A 20,428-nucleotide genomic window follows, 5' to 3' on the forward strand; every position below is an offset into this window, starting at 1 on the left:
GATGCATTGCATGCCTGTAACAAATATCTCATGTAGCCCCTAAATACATACACCTAATATGTACTCACAAAAATTTTTTAAAAATTATAAAGTGGCTAGGTTACTCCCTGCATGTATCTAAATGCTAGCATTTTGGAGACAGTCTATGACCAAAAGCATAAAAAATGTGGTAGGTCCTATGGCAAACTTATCTAAATCAGACAATTAACTTTTCTTTCTATCATTTAAAAAAATGATATATGCAAATACCAGTTTTGGAAATTCAGTATGAAGATAAATAATCTCCTTCACTTAAATAGTATACACAAAACAAGGACACAGTAGAAACAAGCACAAAATAATTTATTTTCAGCTATTTTAAAAGAGCATCATCACACAATTACAAAATTGGTTTCTAGATACAGTACTGACAGCCAATTAGGTAACTTTTACCACTAGAAATCTTCAAATCAGTGCAACACTTATACATATTTTGTTTTTAAGCACACACATGAATCCCCAACAGTGATAAAAGGCTTGGGATCAAAAATCATTAGAACGTCTCACATTTTTAAACTGCTACCTAATCCAGGTGAATGCCACTTAATTTTAATAACAATTAAAACAACTAAAGTAGCTTGAGAGAAATCCCAGTCAATATAATTTCCTTAAGGACAAGGCCAAACTTTCCAGAACTTTGAAACTTATACCGTATCACAGTTTTTCCTCATTACAATATCTGAAACCAGTTCAAACACTGATCAAATTGAATTATCTTGAAAATAAAAACCATTTAAAGGTTTCTACTCTCACCTACTTTTACAAATAGTAAGATAAAGTAGGTACTATCTCTGTTCAGAACTTATAAAAGTAAGTTTTTTATTTTTGGCCAGAAATATTAAAGCTCTTAAAGCTCTCCAGATCATCAGAGGTAACCATACCAATCAAATTTTAAGTGTCTTGTGTGCTCTATCAACTTTTAGAGGCTTGATGAAGGTAGTTTAGGATTTTTAGATAAGTAGAGCAAATGATGAATTGTTGGAAATGCATAGAAACAAAATGACTATCCATAGAACCAAATAAAAGCCTTCCATTACAAACTTTGAAAAATCTGTTTACTTAGTAAAACCCAAAGAAGAGCAAACAGCAAGAAAAAAACAAATAAATAGGAACATGACTCACAATTTTTTTCCACTCAGTTTACATTGGAGGCTTGTGTTACTCAGAGCCTAAAATGAGCACATGTGGGACAATGTCACATATGGACAATGTCAATTGGCCAAATTTATCCAATTTTCTATCAGGTTTTAAAGAATATTTTATCTAAAGCTTTTGAAATCTTGATTTTCTCTGTGTGTACATCAAGATACACATACAGAGAAATAGAAAATAACTACACATGACTTACACAGACAATGTATGACATGCTTGGGCTTTCTGTTTTGTCCTAAATTTTCTTTTTAAAATAACCAGTCATTTTAGTTCAAAACAAAAATTTTCCATATGAGATCTTTCCTCATACAAAATTATTCTTTCTTTTTTCTCTTCCCTACCAAAGAAATGCATCTTTATATCCATAACTTTCCTTACATCTCTCTCCTCTACTTACTCTTTTCTTTCTACCTGGTTTATAAATAATCTTTCTAAGTCTTTAATTTCAATTAACCTTTAGATAACTGTTGAATTAGACAAAAGTATTATTTTCTTCAATAAGAATACATCTTCTTTGGCATATTTTATATACAGAATTATGTATTAACCATAATATCTATTCTTAGTAACCTTGAATTTTGGCGAAAACATTGGAAGCAAGAAATCTGAACTATCTATCAGATATTAGCATTTTATAGATGAAAACATTCCACATTTTTAATAATAGTGTTTCCCCATATCATAACCCTTTCTTAATTGGAAATTACCAACGTATCTAATGAGTATCAAAAATAATTTTAAGATTTAAAATTATACAAAAATTTACCTACAAGCATTTATCCTATTTGCATGTACTCAATTCTTTCAATTTTAACAGTTTATCTAGATTACCTCTGAAAACTGAGATGTTAGATAAAGCTAGCCATCATTTCAAGTAATCTCCTTGTTAACTATCTTAATAGCATGTGAATATCTGGCGTTCACCTAAGTAATGACCTTAAAGTTAAATATATGGGCATTTTCACCAAGAACTCAGGATATTCAGCTGTTTTCATTAAACTAATAACATTAAATTAGTCTTATTTATCAAAAAAAGTCATACAAACAAAGATCATTTTGCTGTGGATGGGTTTGTAGTTTCATAACCTTGTGTGCCAAACCTTGACACCTCAAAATATGTAGCAGAGACAACTATAAAACACACACACACACACAAATGTATATTGACAATTCTGAAGACATTTCTATTTTTATTTTACCAATAATTTTAAAGCCCACTTGTTTATTAAAGATTTACTTAAGTTATGTGAACTTCAATAATGTTTGTATTTGTTTACTTAATCTATGAGCACTGTTTCATTTATAAGCCAGTTTGGTGTCCTGTGAAAACAACACATAACATCAGGATATATATACACACAGACAAACAAAGACCTAATAGTTTTACCACAGAACACTAGCCACAAGATAGCAGTACGAACTCAGTGATTTACCTACATGTTCACATGGGTAAACTTTGCTTGCTCCAGTAGGTAATCCAGTGAAGACTGTGAAACAAAATTTTGGATAAAGCAGTTTCCGTGACAGTTTGATTTTTGATGGCCAAACCTTCCCAGACTCTAAAGAACACTGCGGCCAAACTGCACCCCAGGAGGACATCATGTAGTAACCAGGCCCAACCCTGCTTAGAACAGAGGCATAAAACCTGGATACAAGGAACTCCATCCCGCTTTCCCATTCACTAGCAAAATGAATCCAACTGTGAGATAGCACTACAACTCACAGACCTTTCGAAATCAAAAGAGAGCTGGCACGTTCAGGGTGGTGTGGCTGCAGACCTTCCCTTGCTCCATCAGACCAGAACTCTGCTCAGACCAACCTTGAAGAAGAAACCCACACAGGCTGCACTCTGGAATGGAACCCAACCACCCAAAACTCCATCAACACACACACACGCAATCGCCAAAATACAGTCCAACTCCTGCAACAACAAACAAGCCCCAAGGCTGTCCAAATGGGAACAATGGGGGTGCTTTCTTTCTCCACAGGTTGGGTTTGTTCAATCTGAAAATGGAAATTCCTCTAGAATTTCCTAAATTGAGAGGAGCAGATCCCACTGTTTGGACCCACAAAGGACACTCACTTGCACGCACATGTGCACACGCACACACACACGCAATTACTGACAACCCCCAAGAGTGTCCACAGTAAAACAATTGGGGTGCTTCCTCTCTCTGTTGGTTGGGCTTGTTCAACCTGCAAACGGAAATTCCTTCAGATTTTCCCAAATTTAGGGAGCCATTCCTGCTCTCTAGTACCCACTAAAGACACTTGCCCAGTTAAACTTCAAAGGTAGTTCTTCCTAGGCAACCAGTAACACAATTGGGGCTGGCAGGATGGGGCCAGAGAGAGAGAGAGAGAAACCCACTTCCAGCCAAAAATGGGCAGGCAGCTGTTTAAGGGGGGCTCCCAAGATTCTCCTATCTCCCAGCAGCTGAGCTATGAGCACTGTCCTACCTGTCAGGGAACAAAAATCTGCTGCCAAAATGCCAGGGGTTTGTCTCGGTTCTATTGCTCACCGCACAGGAAGCCAGTCACTGAGATGAGTACTGCCAGGGAAGAAGGCTTTAACTGAGTGCTGTAGCTGAGGAGACGGGAGACCAGTCTCAAATCCATCTCCCCATCTGGCTAAAATTGGAGGTTTATATCATCGGGAAGGAACATAGCTATAGGCAGGAAAACAGAAATTTGGGAGGGGTAAGGAAGAGGAGCTTTAGTTTCCTGATACAATCTGCAAGGCCTGAGGGTCAATTTCCTGAGACAGGAACTCAGATAAGACAAATGTGTTTCAAGCTTTAAGGCCGGGAGGATCAATTTCTATATAAAAAAGAAAAACATAAACATCAACTTGGTGGGGAAAATCAGGCCAGTTTTGTTTTCCTCACATTTCCCCTGGGCCAGGACCCAGGAAGGTCCCCAGGGCAGTCATGTGTTCCACCCTCATTTCAGACTGGAATAGCAACAGCTGCCTGCTGATCTAGAATCTTAGGAGTGGATGGAGAGATAATCACTTCCTGGGAAACTGTCGTTAATGAGTTGCAATCATTTTCAGCCTGTTTCAACCTATCTTGTCCTCCAAAGACCCGTAGCTAGGTTCTGTGGCTGCCTTTCTCCCTCATGCCTGCCCCACTGTGCAGCCCTGAGCAATGAAATCAGAGCTACACAGGGCAGAGCCTGGGCCTGAACAGGGGCCACCTGACTCAAAAGGCTGCACTGTAAAACCTCGTTTAATTTACACTTCTCTCAATTCGTGTTTTTTTGTTTGTTTGTATTTATATTTTTCATAGAGACAGGGTTTCACCGTGTTGGCCAAGCTGTTCTCAAACTCCTGACCTCAGATGACCCACCCACCTTGACCTCCCAAAGTATTGAGATTACAAGCATGAGCCACAGTGCCAGGCCAATTTGTGTTTTTAAGATTTGATTTTTGTGTCACGACTTCTTGGTCTCAGTGTTGGCACCGCGGTCTGGATCTCTCTTGGGTGTGAACTGAAGCTGGCCAGGCCTTGTTGACATTATCTGTGTTGTTTGTGACACGGATAATTCACTTCAGTTTTGGAACATTTGTTGCATGCCAGATGTTTATTTGTTCTTCAACCATAATGAAGGGTAGAATTGAGGTAAACTTAGAAGAATTAATTCATTCATGTCTTAAAAATTATGTGTTGCTTTTCTGTTCTGTGTCAGGTGCTGCCCTAAGTCCTGGTTAAAAGTGGCCAGAACCTCATGGAGCTGCCATTGTAGGGGCAGAGACAGGCGGGAAGGCCGGGAATGAGAGGAGAGAGGAAGGGAAGGAAGGTGGCTGTAGACCAATGCCAAGTGCAACTACCAAGCAAATGCATAGCAGGGGAGGAAGGGAAAGAGGACGGTGTGGGGATTTCAGACAGCATTAGGGACATGCACAGGTGCTGCCCTGCACTCAGTGAGGCAGCTGTGGGACACTCTTCACAGAGAGCTGACACGAAGGCGTCACCTTCCTCGGGAGGAAAATTAAAACCTCCTCGTGTAGTAGCAGAAAGCTTAGCAACACGGTAGCCTGCAGTGATGTGGAAAGTCAGAAAGGTACCTAATGAACTGGGTGACCTAGTTATGGAAATTTCCAGCCAGTGATGACGGTGCCATTTGTTTTGTTTCCTTGCTGTTTATGATAATATTCAAGGGGAGAAATATAAGCTGTAGGAAAAACAACAAAAAAATCCAGGCTTTGCTGGTAAAGATTCCCAACCTTCCCCAATGGCAAATAATGCTAAACTTAAGACATATCTTCTAAGCAAAGATCAAATCCAAGACACTCTCAGGAAAGCATAGCCTAAAGATGAGGCTAAGAGTATGACTCTTAAACACTTTATTTGAGTGGTGCCTCAAAATACTATTCAATCAGCCAAAAGACTCTCAGATATCTAACAAGGTGACTTACTCACAGACCCTCTCAATCAAACAAAAGGACTTTTAAGAAGGTTAAGGCATTGTCTCTGAGCAGAAGCCTAAGGTAGAGAAGGGCTTATTTCAGACTGATTTGTGGGTGTGACTTTTGTCTAATGGAATAACACTCAATGAGATTCACACATTTTTAAAAAAATTATATCTGACAAATCACCATCAGTGTATGAAAGGATCGAAACAGTGCATAATGAGATGGGCCATTCCTCCTAGCAGGAAGCCAGTTGAGAAAATTACTCAGCTGCAAATGTGTGCTACCTTTCATGGAAAAAGAAGGATTCAGATAGTGGCACCAAGAATCCCAAGGACCAGTTGAGGAGGCACAGAGAAGAACAGATGGGCATGAGTAGGACTGAGTCCTAAACATCCAACATTTTTTAAGTTGGATTCCAGAACTGCTGCAGCCAGGGGTGCTGGTGCACCTCTTGTTTCCCTCTTTTTGAATAGGAGGGCTGAAGGTGGTTCTTACTATTTTATTCTGCTGAGCCCAGAGCTGGCATCACCCCAAAAGTGGCAGCAGAGGAGGTCCCACAACAGAGAGCCCCAAACCCTCCCATGATGGAGCCAGTTGGGATTACAAAGAAAGAAGCACTAAACTTCAGTCCAGAGCATTATTTGGGGAACTTAATTAACAGAGGGCTGCAGCAATCCTCGCGATACACAGTGTGAGAAAAGGCTGCTCTGCCTACACAAGTCCACAGTGAGGGGTCAGGGCATGAGGCCAGTTTCTTTCAGTGTTTGGGGCAACAACCTAGATACCCTTATCAGTGCCTGAAAATGTTCAAGATATAACTTTGTTTGATTTGAGCCTGCTTCGAAGAAGCTGTAGCTGTCTGAGTCACAGAGATCAAGACATTCTGTGGTTTTCTGTCCAGACACAGAAGGAAAGAGGGGGTATCTGGGGACTCTACACCTACTCCTGTCCCCATTTTATGTTGAGGGGGGATGATCTGATCTTTTCAATTCAAGAGTTGTGAGGAACTATAACAGACCACGGATTTCAGCTGATGGGATGGGATCACTTTTATAGGAGTCTTGGGAAGGGTTGAGTTATTTTGCATGTCTGATGGACAGAACTCATTGAGGCCAGAGGGAAGATGGTGGCATACAGCCCCTGGGATGGGTCCCAGGCTTCTAATAGTCACATCCCTCAGTGGTTTCCTCCCACAGTGCACCAGCATTGGGATGGCAGAACTGGTGATGTGGTACCTCTGGGATAAGGCAACAAAAGACACTGTGGCTTGCATTTTGGTAGCTCTCTCCCAGCCCACTGTCCATGGGGAAAGCCAACTGCTATGTTCTGAGCAGCCCTATGAGAGGCCCACATGGTGAGGAGCTGGGGCCTCCTGCCCACAGCCATGCAAGAGCATTTAGAAGCAGATCTTGCAGCCCTGATCAAAACCTCAGATGACTGCAACCTTGGATGAAACTTGGCAATAGACCCTGAGCCAGAGCCAACCAGCTAAGATGTTCCTGGACTTCTGACCGATAGCACTGTGAGGTCATGAATTTCACCATGCCTCAGGGTATTTTGTTACATAGCAGTGGATAACTAGTACACAAGGTAGCATTGTGCTGCCCTAAAGCTGACTCTAGATAATGTAATAACGGTCTTGGTCTACAATCTGGGGTGCTGAGGAAGAGCAACTGTGGAGGAGGCTGGGAGCCACTCTAGTAGGTGGTAACTCCCTCAGTGCCATCTGCTAATAGTAGGAGTCAGACTTTGACCACTGTCTCTTGACTCTGCCCTCAGGGGAGGGCCCTTCCGAGGGAGCAGTGGTCAAGAGCAAGGTGCTGTGCCAGGCTGCTGCTGCTGAGAAGCAGGTGCTGGGAGCTGCTGCTGCTAAGAGCATCTGCTCAAAAAGAAGGGTGCCAAGGGCACCTGCAGTAGCTGGGGGAACACCTGGAGGCCCAACTTTACCATTTTCCATGAGGCAGAAACCTTGTTGGTTTACCACTGTGGCCTCAATGGCTCACAAAGAGATAGCTTGCTTTTCAGATTCACCTACCTATAGGATTTACTTTTGACATCTATAGGACAATAGAGATTGGCTCCCAATTTATTGCTTAGCTTTTTTTGTTGTAATTTAAAATGTATAGAAAAGTTGCAAGAGTTGTAGAAGGAGCTCATATATATATATATATGCAGATTTACTGACAATTTACAATTTGCCCAATTTGGTACCTATTGATCTATTTACTTGAGAGTAAATTGGGGACATTGTGCCCCTTTTATCTTTAAACAGTTCAGCATGTGTTTCCCAAGAAGAAGGATATCCTATTATATAACCACAGTACAGTTTTCAAAGTCAAACAATTTAATATTGATATAATGCCATTATGTAATCCACAGCCCATATTCAGATTTCATCAATTGTCCCCAAAGTTTTCTCTTCCCCTCTCTAAAATCCAATACAGGATTACATGGTCCATTGACTGATGCATCTCCTTGGTCTGTCTTAAACCTAATCACTTTCACAGTCTTTATGTGGGCCTCTTGATCATGGATTTTGTCTTTAAAAAAAAACAGAGTAAAGCCAGTTACTTTGTAGGATGCCCTTGACATGATTTTTCAACTTCACGATTAAATTCACATGATGTATTTTTTTGGCAGGAATGCCACAGAGGGGGCACTTTGTCCTTCCCAGTGCACACATGAGAAGACACATGACCATGGCTGCCCCTACGTTAGTGATGTTAACCTTCATCCCTGGGTTAAGATGGTGACTCCTGGGGTTCTCCAATAAGAGGCTATCAATTTCATCTTTATAATTAGTAAGGATCTAGCAGGGAGATGTTTGGAGACTATGTAACTATCTTGCTCCTCATCAACCTTTAATCCAGTAGTTTTATTATTCATTGATGTTCTAACTTTACTTTTTCCACATTTATTTGTTCATATTCCTATCAGAAAAAATACTTTCTTCTCATTTGTTTATTACTTTGTGCATTCATAACAATAAGAACTTTTGATGCTGATTTTATTCTATATGTTATGGTACCTAACTAGTATAATTCATATTGTTGCTGTATTGTCAGATGTGCTCAGCAGGAGGCCTGTCAGCAACCTCCTGTATCCTTTGGCATGACCTCATGCTTCTTGAAGAACTTCCTTATTTTATGGCTTAACATGATGTTTTGGTTTCAATTTATTTTTTCTTAAGAGCAAAGCAATAATTTCTTACTGGGCCCCTGGTGGGGTTATTAGCCTATAAAGAACTCTACAGTATGGACTCCTTGAAATACATCCTCAGGCCCTTGTATTCTTTATACAGTTAAAAAATAAGGCATACATTCCCTCCCATGGGACTTTGTGTGAAATGGAAGCTTTGAAATGTGAAAACCTTCACCTCAGAGGAACAGCTGGTGAAGAGATACCATTAAGACAGAAATGGCTTGGAGTAGAAACACATTTGCATCCAAACAGTTGCATCCAAACATTTGCATCCAAACATTTGCATCCAAACAGTTGCCTCAAGAACTCTCCTTCTTGGCTGCCCCTTGGGTTAGCTTTGCAGGTCATGCTTTTCTGATATCCAGTGAGTCTGTCAATGTTTTAGCAAAGAAGGCATCCCCTCTGTCCTGGTACCATAGGATTCCTGGCACAACGCCTGCTCCTCTGTTTTGTGGAGGTGATGTTGCCACAGGTCAGTGTCTCTGCCAGGTGACAAGGCTTAATCTGCTGGATTTAATCTACTGGATTAAATTTCCTTATGAGGTAGAAGATGGAATGGAAATAAACTCACCTCGAGTCTGCATCCTAGCACACCAGAGGTGGAAAGGACTTCTGACAAATTCACAAATGATTCTTGCCCTATTATTTGTGTTGATTACATGCACTCCATTTCTTGATGATGAAAATGCCTTAATGATGAAAAATGCATAAAATGAAGCCCTCGATTTAAAATAAATCAGGCGAAATGTAAGATGAATGTAATCAATTCTAAAATTAAAAAGATTAAAGTACCAACAGTGGCTGCATCATGAAGACCATCCTGGTCTACGGTGTTTCTGGTCCATTCTAGAACCTGTGCCCACAGTTGGGTGAAAATGATCCCAATAGGATGAAAAAGCATACTTTGCTTAATGGAGGGAGGGAGGTGGAGAGGGGTTGAAAACAGAAATTGATCAATGGGTTCTGGCAGCCAGGGGCTTGGCTTTGCCTTAGAAACTTGCTTTGGCTTCTTCAGAGTCCCGGGGCGAAGGAGAATGAAAGGCCATCATCGGCTTTCATTCATTAAGGGGTTGGCTCAGGCCGGAGGGCATTTCCCCTTAATTAGAGGTTTCTCAAAATGGATTAATGAACTATCCTAGAAAGAGGGCTCTGCCTTCAAATTGCTGTGTGAAGAGCTATGTACTCCATTCTTGCTCCCCCAATCCCTGTGTGTACTTAGCATTTTAAAGATCCCAGAAGTCCTTCAGTCAAGACCCCTGGCTCCCTTTGTTTAACTCAGTGTTCTCCGAGCTTATTGGACTGAGGACCATCAGGTGCCCACAGACCAGGGCCGGGGCAATCCTGCTCAGTTTCACTGAGCGCTGCTTGCTCGGATCCTGACTCCCGTGAGAAGTCAGGATGTGGTTCCTGCTCAGAGGGTTTCCCAGTTCTGTGCAAAGGTTGGCATGCCTGCAGAGACACAGTGAGGTCCCAGAGCAAAGTAGAGGGCATCAGAGCATGGGCTCTGCAAGCCACTGTCGGGGGCTGAGTCCTGGCTCCGCTCAGTAGTGCTACTAAGAAAATTGCTTATCCTTTCTGTGTCTCAGTTTCCTCATCTGTAAAAGGGGTGCAATGATAATACCTGTCTCACAAGTGTCTGTGTAGATTGGGCACATGAGGCAATACGTGTAAAGCACTTAGAACAGCACCCGACACACAGGACATACCCCAAATTGGTAGCTGTTGTTCTTAGGAACTCAGGTGCTTTCAGCAGCTCTGGCTAGAGTGGAGCCTTAGACCTCTTGTGCATTACAGCAAGGGGAGGGCATCTCCACATGTGCTTATTACTTCTCCAAGTAGAAACTGTGAGTCCATGGAACAATGCAGTTACACCTTCTCCTTTCTTTATTTGGAATACAAGTTTGCTGTTCTCTATCTGTGCAGGTGTCCATATAGAAAGCCATGAACAGAAGGACTTTAAACAGAGTGCATTTGCCAAGATGGGAAAGACTGTGGGAGATGTAGCTTTAGGGGAACTCTGACAGGCTGGCTTCGGATGTGTAAATTTGAGACACCTATTAAATATCAAAACAGAGATTTTCTTGGGAAGTATAAGCTAGAATTTACGGGCAAGATGAGGACAGGAGTTACAAATTTAGATGTCATCACCAAATAGATGGTATTTGAAGCCAAGAGACTGGAAGAGATTCCCAAGGCAGCAAGTGGACAAAGGAGAGAAGACCAAGGGCTGAGCCCCTGGAAGCCAAAATTTAGAAGTCTGAGCAAAATTATAGATTGTGAGACAACATTGTTGGCTATAAGAATGAAGAATGGATGACAAAGGTTTGAAGTTGCTTCTGAAGCTTGGTCTTGCAGGAACTGAAAGCTGTTGGGTGACACAATGACCAATTTCAAGGATTCTGTGCCAATGATCCATGTCCAGAAGGGATAACTTGTATTTCCTTAATGCCTGGCAGCATGGAGATTCTGAGAAGCTTCACCCTGAGGTCACTGTCCAAGCTGGGCAGGGATGCTGCCCTCCCAGCTCTGGTCCCCTCTAAGCAGCTCTGAGGATCTGACTGCCAGTCAACAATGGGTTCACTCCTGTGAGGAAGACCTTAGTGGCAGGTGTCAAGAAGGGCAGCAGTGGGAGTTGATTAGTTCTCTGGGTCAAGGTTACAGGCTGTACATTATGCACAGAATTCAAGGGAAGCTGGTAGCAATTTCAAATACAAGTATCACTTTTGCTAAAGCGAAGTATGGCTTAATTGATTGGCATTATTTTAAAGTATGAATCTTCTCAACTGTAGTAGCTGCAGAAGTGCCTGGCTTTCTTCCCTGGTTCGAGAAAGATCACCATCCCGAGTTCTGTGACTCCCTGGCTTGAGGATGAAATGGTCCAACTCTGTACTGCAGGGGAGTGTTGCTTGAGGCCTTCCTCTCCATCCCTCTTTTCATCTTCTCTGCCTGACTGACCAACGGTTTCTACTTTGTGCCTGGGGAGATGCCTCTTAAACTTGAAGCCTGGAATTGTCACCCATAAATGGGGATGCTTCATAGAAATCAGCTGTCTATCCATTCACCCATTCATTCACTCATATGTCCATTCATCCATCCACTCACTAACCTATTTATCCACCCATCCATTGTCCATCTGTCCACCCATCCACCCATCTACCCATCTATGTATCCATCCACCCATCCAACAACACGAATTATTAATCTATCACATGCCATGAGCTCTGCTGGGGCTGCTCCTGGGAGGAGGTGGATGAGTAGACACAGTGCAGTGCAGCACCATAGGTAGAGGGCACACAAGGAGGTGCACAGGTGGGGAGCTAGGAAATCTCTTTACACGAGCTGTCATCTAAGTCTATCTCAGTGATTCTGAACTGCAGATGATTTTGCTTCCTACGTGACATTTGGCAATGCTTGGGGACATTTTTGCTTGTCGCAACTAAAGAGATGGGATCGACAGCTGTGCATGGAGGCCACATGACAAAGCCCACAATGAAAAGAATAATTTGACCCAGCATATCCATAACGCTAAGGCTGAGAAACCCTGCCCTGGAGTGACAGGCAAGTGGTGAGGAAGGTAGAAAGGGGCTGAGCGGGTCTCGGGGAGCACTGGGCATGTAGGGGGCATGGTCCTGCACTGTCGGAGCCCTTGGGAGCTAGGAGTGACAGAGGTGCCAGATTCTCAACTGTCTTGAAGGCAATTGAGAGAGGCGACTGGTTTTAAGCAGGGGAGGGACCTAATCAGGTTCAGATTTTCAAAATGTGAACTACTCCAGCAGCAGTGTGAAGGGTGGTCCCAGGCAGGGGTGGGGGCCAGCACCAGGAACTGGGGGGGCCACAGGCACATAGGGGATGCCTCCTACCTGTAGGACCTCATGACCAGGATCCCTGGTATTCTATGTTTAATACTTTCACTTTTGAATATATGGTATACTGCACATTCCTTTTGCCACATTTCAATAGTTATTTATCTTTTTATCTTTTTAAAATGTTTTTTTGTTGTTGTTGTTGTTTTGAGATAGAGTCTTGCTCTGTCTCCCAGGCTGGAGTGCAGTGGCACAATCTTGGCTCACTGAAACCTCTGCTTCCTGAATTCAAAAGATTCTCCTGCCTCAGCCTCTCCAGTAGCTGGGATTACAGGCGCCTGCCACCACACCCTGCTAATTTTTTTGCATTTTTGGTAGAGATGGGGTTTCTCCATGTTGGCCAGGTTGGCCTCGAACTCCTGACCTCAGGTGATCTGCCTGCCTCAGGCTCCCAGTGTGCTAGGATTACAGGCATGTGCCATTGTGTGGCCTTTTTTTTTTTTTTTTTTTTAGAAATTGTTTTTAATAATATTTCTTCCAAAACACAGACCAGATGATATGAAAGGGACTGTCACTGCATTTGGGTCTTAGAAAGTGGGTCTGGGGCAGCCATGGAACGAAGGCTGGACCCTTGCTGACATCAGAAGCACCCCTAGAATCACACTGTAGCTGGAGATGAAATTCATGGTAGTGCCCAGAAAATGGGAGCAGCCGCAGCCCGCTCCAGTCATTCCGAACGTGGACAATTCCCTAGCAGAATTCTAGGCTAGCCCATTTTTCTGGCCTCAGTTCTGACTAACCAAATGAAAGATTTAATTTAACCCAAAGAAAAATCAATTTCCCCTTTTAATTTTAATTGGACCTTTCAGCTGTTGAGAGCACTGCAAAATGAACTTCATTCCCTGGATCCAGGTATCTGGATCTGTTGGGGAAAAAAAATTAGAAACTATGTATAAAACTTAAAAATATTCAAGCATCGAAAGGTTATTTAGGATGAAAGTTTTAAAACAAGTCATCAGCAAGCTGCTACCACCAAGTGGAGACTTATGCAAAAGTTGAGCAAGTCCACTGAGCTGAGAGGACAGAAATGAAGTCACCTGTGCTGAGGCAGGGGCAGGGACACTGGGGGCAGGGAGTGTGTGGGCAGAGAAGCCAGAGAAGTCCAGGCCTGTGGAAGCCAAACAGGAGAGCGTGGGCCGGAAGGGCGGTCAGGATCGGGGGACGATCCTAATAATACTACTAATCTAATAATACTTTTCTTCTTAAAGTCTACTTCATTAAAAATAGTTATGCTGGGCATGGTGGCTCATGCCTGTAATCTCAGCACTTTGTTGGAGGTCGAGGTGGGTGGATCACTGAAGCCCAGGAGTTCAAGACCAGCCTGACGAACATGGAGAAGCCCTGTCTCTACTAAAAATACAAAAATTAGCCAAGCATGGTGGCACATGCCTGTAATCCCAGCTACTCAGGAGGCTGAGGGAGGAGAATTGCTTGGACCCAGGAAGTGGAGGTTGCGGTGAGCTGAGATTGTGCCATTGCATTCCAGCCTGGGCAACAAGACCAAAACTCTGCCTCAAAAAAACAAACAAAAAAAGAAGTTACTAGCTAGTTTCAGTAATTCTTAACATCCAGGAAACTGGATGTGAAAGCTTTTCAGAGAAACTAAACCAATAGGTTATACATAGAGAGAGATTTATTTAGGAATTGGCTCACATGATTGTGGGGACTAGCAAGTTTAAAATCTGTAGGGCAAGCCAGCAGGCTATAAATTCAGGTAAGAGTTGATCTCGAAGTCTGGAACCTAAAATCTGTAGAGCAGTCAGCAGGCCAGAAACTCAGGCAGGGTTTGTGTGTTATAGTCTTGAAGCACAATTCCTGCTTCTCTGGGAAACCTGTTTTTGTTCTTAAGGCCTTCAACTGATTGGAGGTGGCCCACCCATATTATGGTGGGTAATCTGTTTTACTTAAAGTCAACTGACTGTCAGTGTTAATCACATCTATGAAATAACCTCCCAGCAAGATATTGACAAGTATTTGACCAAACAACGGGGCACCATAGCTTAGCCAAGTTGACACATAAATTAACCATCAGGAGCGAGTAGAATATCCAAAAAACAACATACTCGGGGTATTATATCTTATATAGCTATTATAATTATATAAAACATATAATTATAGAATGAAGATATTAAGATAACCATTAGAACAAAAATATAAACTTTTCTTTCTTTCTTTTTTTTTTTTTTTTGAGACCAAGTCTTTCTCTGTCACCCAGGCTGGAGTGCAGTGGTGCAGTCTTGGCTTACTGCAACCTTTGCCTCCTGGGTTCAAGTGATTCTCCTGTCTCAGCCTCCCAAGTAGCTGGGATTACAGGCACCCGCTACCATGCCCAGCTAATTTTTGTATTTTTAGGAGAGACGTGGTTTCACCATGTTGCCCAGGCTGGTCTCCAACTCCTGACCTCAAGTGAGCCACCCCCCTTGGCCTCCCAAAGTGCTGGGATTACAGGTGTGAGCCACCGCACCCAGCCAAAAATCACCTTTTTTACAAGAATCAAAACAGTCATTATGCTGGAGATGACAGACCTCACTGTCACCATGCTCCTTTTGTATGTCTACTAGGCACGGTGCTGGGTCCACACTCACAGAAACCTTAGGAACTCGCACCCAGGGGCTCCAGCTGTAGCAGAATCCCAAGAATAAAACCTGGTGCTGAAAGAGTAGGAGATGGGGCCGGGCGCCATGACTCACTCCTTTAATTCCAGCACTTTGGGAGGCCAAGGTGGGCGAATCAAGAGATAGAGACCATCCCGGCCAACATGGTGAAACCCCGTCTCTACTAAAAATACAAAAATTAGCTGGGCATGGTGGCTGGCACCTGTAGTCCCAGCTACTCAGGAGGCTGAGGCAAGAGAATCATTTGAACCAAGGAAGCAGAGGTTGCAGTGAGCTGAGATCGCGCCACTGCACTCCAGCCTGGTGACAGAGCGAGACACCATCTCAAAAAAAAAAAAAAAAAAAAAAAAAAGCAGGAGACTGAACTCTGGGAGGGCCTCCTGGTGAGAGGTGAGCACAAAGGGGAGAGGTGGAGGCAGGAACATGGGCTTCTGGTGGCCCCAGCAGACCCTGTGGCAGCGTGGCCAGGGTCCTCTGCAGGGAGGAATCTTGGCCAGGATGACGCTGCAGCAGGCCTCTTCCTGAGGCCTCCAGCCAGCCCGGCCAGGGACCCAGCATCCAGTGACCCCTGTTTCGCAGCAGCAGCTGGGGCCAGCCCCAGGCTCTCTTCCACTCCCAGCTTCTTAAAACAGGAAGTGGAGAGAGTTGTTTGATAAAACACTGGGGCAAACCACATCCTCTCTCTTCACCAAGGGAGAGTTCGAGGGGATGCCAGAAGAGGGAGCTTTAGAGTAGAGACCCCTACCCAACCAGTGACCGTCACGCACACAGCAGGGCATGCTATGGAGACCCCCAGACAGTCACTCGGGGAGACCCAGCAGGTCCAGACTCTTCAGAGATCTGTGGCAGCAGGTCCCCACTCCCAAAAGCCACGTGCCCACGGGTGGTCTCTGGTGCCTGAGACCCCAGTCTCATTTGCATCTTTGCAACTTCGAGTTTAAGTGGGTGTCGCATCCTGTATGTCCTCCTGAGCAGAGGAGGGGCACAGCCTGGGGTGGCAGCTGGCGTCAAACCCTCAAATCCCCTGAGAGCCACTGGGGAGACTAAGCAGTCCCCAGCCCCAACTTGTCCCTGAGCTGCCATTCTCAGCCCTGTGGGAGGAGACAGAAAGCCCTGAAGAGAAACCAAAGGACCAGGTCAGGAGGGGCTGGGAGGGTGGCATGAGCAATCAGGGCAGGGAAGGATGGACAGATGGGGGAATGGAGGGAAGAAGGAATGAATGAAAAGGTGAATGAATGGACAAAGAGAGAGAACGGGCCACTCTTCCCTTGCTTTAGTTTACGAAGTACTGGGATCCTCCCAACAGCCTGCAAGACAATTTCTGGGAAGCAGACCAGGTGGCTGGCAGGGAGGGGAGGTTTGCCCTGGCTTTTGTGGGCCCAATGGGAGGCAGGGGGCAGGAAGGGGCATCCTGTATGTGTCCCCCCTGCAGCGGCAGCAGCACCTTCCTGGAAGAGGGTCAGGAAACACCCACTGTGGCCCCTCTCCATCACGCCCTCATCCAGGACACCAAGTATCAGTCACTCAGCTCAAGACACCCAGGCCCTGATTCAGGGAGAGAGGATGTGAGGGGTGGGGCACCGGGTTCCTCAGGACTGAGAGACCTGAGATGTGGCCCCGGGCTGGGTGTTGGGGCAGACTGGCTATGGCAGCATTGTGTGTACCCCAGCAGGCCAGTACCCACGCAGGGAGCCTCCAAACCCCTTCACCCATGACCCTGGGAGAAGACCCCAGCCTTGGAGAATTGGCCTCACTGAAGGGGCCTGCACAGGCCAGCAGGGTCAGGCGGGGCCAGACAGGTTCCCACCTGGGATATGCAAATGGGCCTCCTGAATCCTGGAGCCAGGTATGGACTCAAACACCACCATTGTCCCCAAGTCCCCATCTGCCCCAGGGGCACACCCTGCCACCTGTTCTGTGCAAGGTCCCTGAGGCTGTCTCCTTGCGCTCAAGCCCTGCAGGTGTTGAAGCTCACACACACAGCTCCTGCTTCCTGGGCCAGTGCACGTGCACACACATGCACACACACTCACACACCCACACATACACATACCCACACACAATCACACACATTCATACACACCCACACCCCCATACTCACACTCACACACTCACACACCCACAAACACCCACACATACACTCACACACACAATCACACACATTTACACACACCCACACACTCACACACACTCATAGTCACACACACCCTCACACAGCAAAACACAATCACACACATTCACACCCACCCACGCCCCACACTCACACTCACATACCCCCACACACCCACACACTCACACATACACACACAAACACAATCACACACATTTACACACACCCACACTCACACATACACACACCCAAACATGATCACACACATTCACACACACCCACACCCCACACTCACACTCACACATATACCCACACACACTCACATATAATCTCACACACACATATGCTCACACACACACTCTCACATACACGCCTTCTCCAGGAGGGGCTGGCTGCCAAGGGCCACCCAGCTTCCTCCCACGTCTCACTCACCCTACAATATTTGAGCAGACCTTGGAGTCAGCAGCAACAGTGGCGTGGGCAAAGGCCTGGGGGTCAAATGGGGCCTGGTGTCGAGAGAGGACCACAGCCAGCACAATGACAGCCAGCGCCAGCCCCAGCCCCAGAAGGACCAGGCCAACCATGGCTCTGCAGTCCTGGACCGTGGCTCTGCGGCCCAGAAGGAGAGGGGAGGCCGGTGGGCAGACGGAGGGACAGATGGGTGGGCAGATGAATGGACAAGAAGATGCATAGATAGACTCACAGGTAATTGGACAGATGGACAAACAGGTGGGGGCTGAAGACAGACACGAAGATGGATCGACAGATAGGCCAGATAGCTAGACAAAGAGGACGGTAAGAGAAAGATGGTCAGATAGACAATGGGACAGAGATGGGCTTACAGATGGGCGGACAGACAGACAGGTCTGAACAGCGGGCTGCCAGATGGACAGATGGGTGAATGGACAGACGGCTGGCAGCTGTGGCGAGTTGCTGCCCTCACCAAGTGCACACTATGGAGTGGCCAAACTCATGCCTCAACTTCTAGTTTTCAGCTCCTGCTTGTTGCTGGCAGGAGGCCAGGCAGCAAAGTGTCTGAGGGGAGTTTTCCTTGCCTACAGAAGTCAGCTGCTGTGTTAACTCCCTCACTGCTGGTAGGTCCAAAGGCCCCACCTACCGCCCGCCAGAGCCCAGGGTCACACTGTCGCAATGTGCAGGAGAACTTGGTGCCTGCTGCATTACGGTTGCCAGGTAGGGGCAGGGCTCCCCGGAACCTCCACACCATTTCCCGGGTTCTCAGCAGCTCTAGGAAAGCAGAGCTGGGGCCGCTTAACTCTGCCCTGGATCCGGCAAGGCTGCCCCCGTCTCAGAGTGGAGCCCTGCTCCCCAGCTCCCATCTCTATCCCCTAACCCTCTCCGCATGGCCCAGCCTAGTCAGCATCAAGGTGGAGCTGAACAGAGGCAGAGGGAGGAGGACCCAAGGTGGTGTCACTCAGGACCCAGGTTCAAGTCCTTATGCTTCTGCAGCCTGGCCTGGGTCCCCCAACCCCCCCAGGGTGACCAAGGGCTTCCCAGTCTGCACAGAGGACAGGGGGACTTGACAGCATCAAATGCTGGTGACTACAAGACGCCCCTGTGGGGAATGCAGACAGACCATGCCTCTAGCCCTTGGCACCCGGCACCATCCATCCCTGGGACTTGCTGTCCTGGAAATGCAGCATGGACCTCCAGGGAGGGGGGCTGTGCCATGTGGGGGCTCCACCCCGCCTGCAGCTCTTTCCCACCCTGGCTGCAGGTCTGCTTCCCTGAATCCAAATCCGCTACTACTGTGCTGGCAGCGCAGCCTCTCTGGGGACACTGGCCTGGCTCTGTTCTCCCCAGGCCTCAGGGTGCCTAAATGGGAGGCAGCCAGGAGAGTGAGGACCCACTGAGGGGCTCTGTTGACCAGGCTCAGCAGGGGTGCAGGTGATGTGGGCTGGACTTCTTCCCATGTGGCCCCCATAGTCCTCCCCACTTCCTCCCCAGCTGAACACTGCCTGCTCCAGATGTCTACACCTGGAGTCTGGGCCCCTCCATCTGGGCAGCAGAGAAACTGAGGCACAGAGACAGACTGTGTCCTTACAGGCCACACAGCCTGCCAGGCCCCTATGTCTGGCCAGAGCCCCTGGTCAGCCTGGGCTGCAGTGATTGTTTAGAGGCAGGTTGTTCCCACGGCTGCCTCTCACGGTAGGGGGGCCTGCGGACGCCTCCTCCCGTCCCCACCCGACTCCCAAGCCTCAGTGACATTGCTCAACCAGGAGCTGAAATGCATTCCTGGGCTCAGGCCAGCCCACCCACCCACCCGCTGCAGTCCTGGAAGCTCAGAGGCCTGGGCAGCAGGAACAGTGGAGACAGCAGCGTGGGGGACGTCCCCCCTCCTCTCCCCACCATCCTGGTCAGGCAAGAGGACAGGGTGCAGGGACCGCCCGAGCAAAGGCCCAGGGAAATGAATGGGTGTCATTCTGGTCCTGACCTGAGGCACAGCCAGGAAGGTCCCTGTGGGGAAAAGAAAGAGATATCAGACTGTTACTGTGTCTATGTAGAAAGAAGTAGACGTAAGAGGCTCCATTTTGTTCTGTACTGAGAAAAATTCTTTTGCCTTGAGATGCTGTTAATCTGTAACCCTAGCCCCAACCCTGTGCTCACAGAAACATGTCCTGTGTCAACTCAAGGTTTAATGGATTAAGGGCTGTGCAGGATGTGCTTTGTTAAACAAATGCTTGAAGGCAGCATGCTTGTTAAAAGTCATCACCACTCCCTAATCTCAAGTAAGCAGGGACACAAAACACTGCAGAAGGCCGCAGGGACCTCTGCCTAGGAAAGCCAGGTATTGTCCAAGGTTTCTCCCCATGTGACAGTCTGAAATATGGCCTCGTGGGAAGGGAAAGACCTGACCGTCCCCCAGCCTGACACCCGTAAAGGGTCTGTGCTGAGGAGGATTAGTGAAAGAGGAAGGCCTCTTTGCAGCTGAGATAAGAGGAAGGCATCTCTCTCCTGATCGTCCCTGGGCAAAGGAATGTCTCGGTGTAAAACCCAATTGTATATTCCATCTACT

Source organism: Pan troglodytes, chromosome 21 (genome assembly GCF_028858775.2).
Source record: "Pan troglodytes isolate AG18354 chromosome 21, NHGRI_mPanTro3-v2.0_pri, whole genome shotgun sequence".
Classification (NCBI taxonomy): Eukaryota; Metazoa; Chordata; class Mammalia; order Primates; family Hominidae; genus Pan; species Pan troglodytes.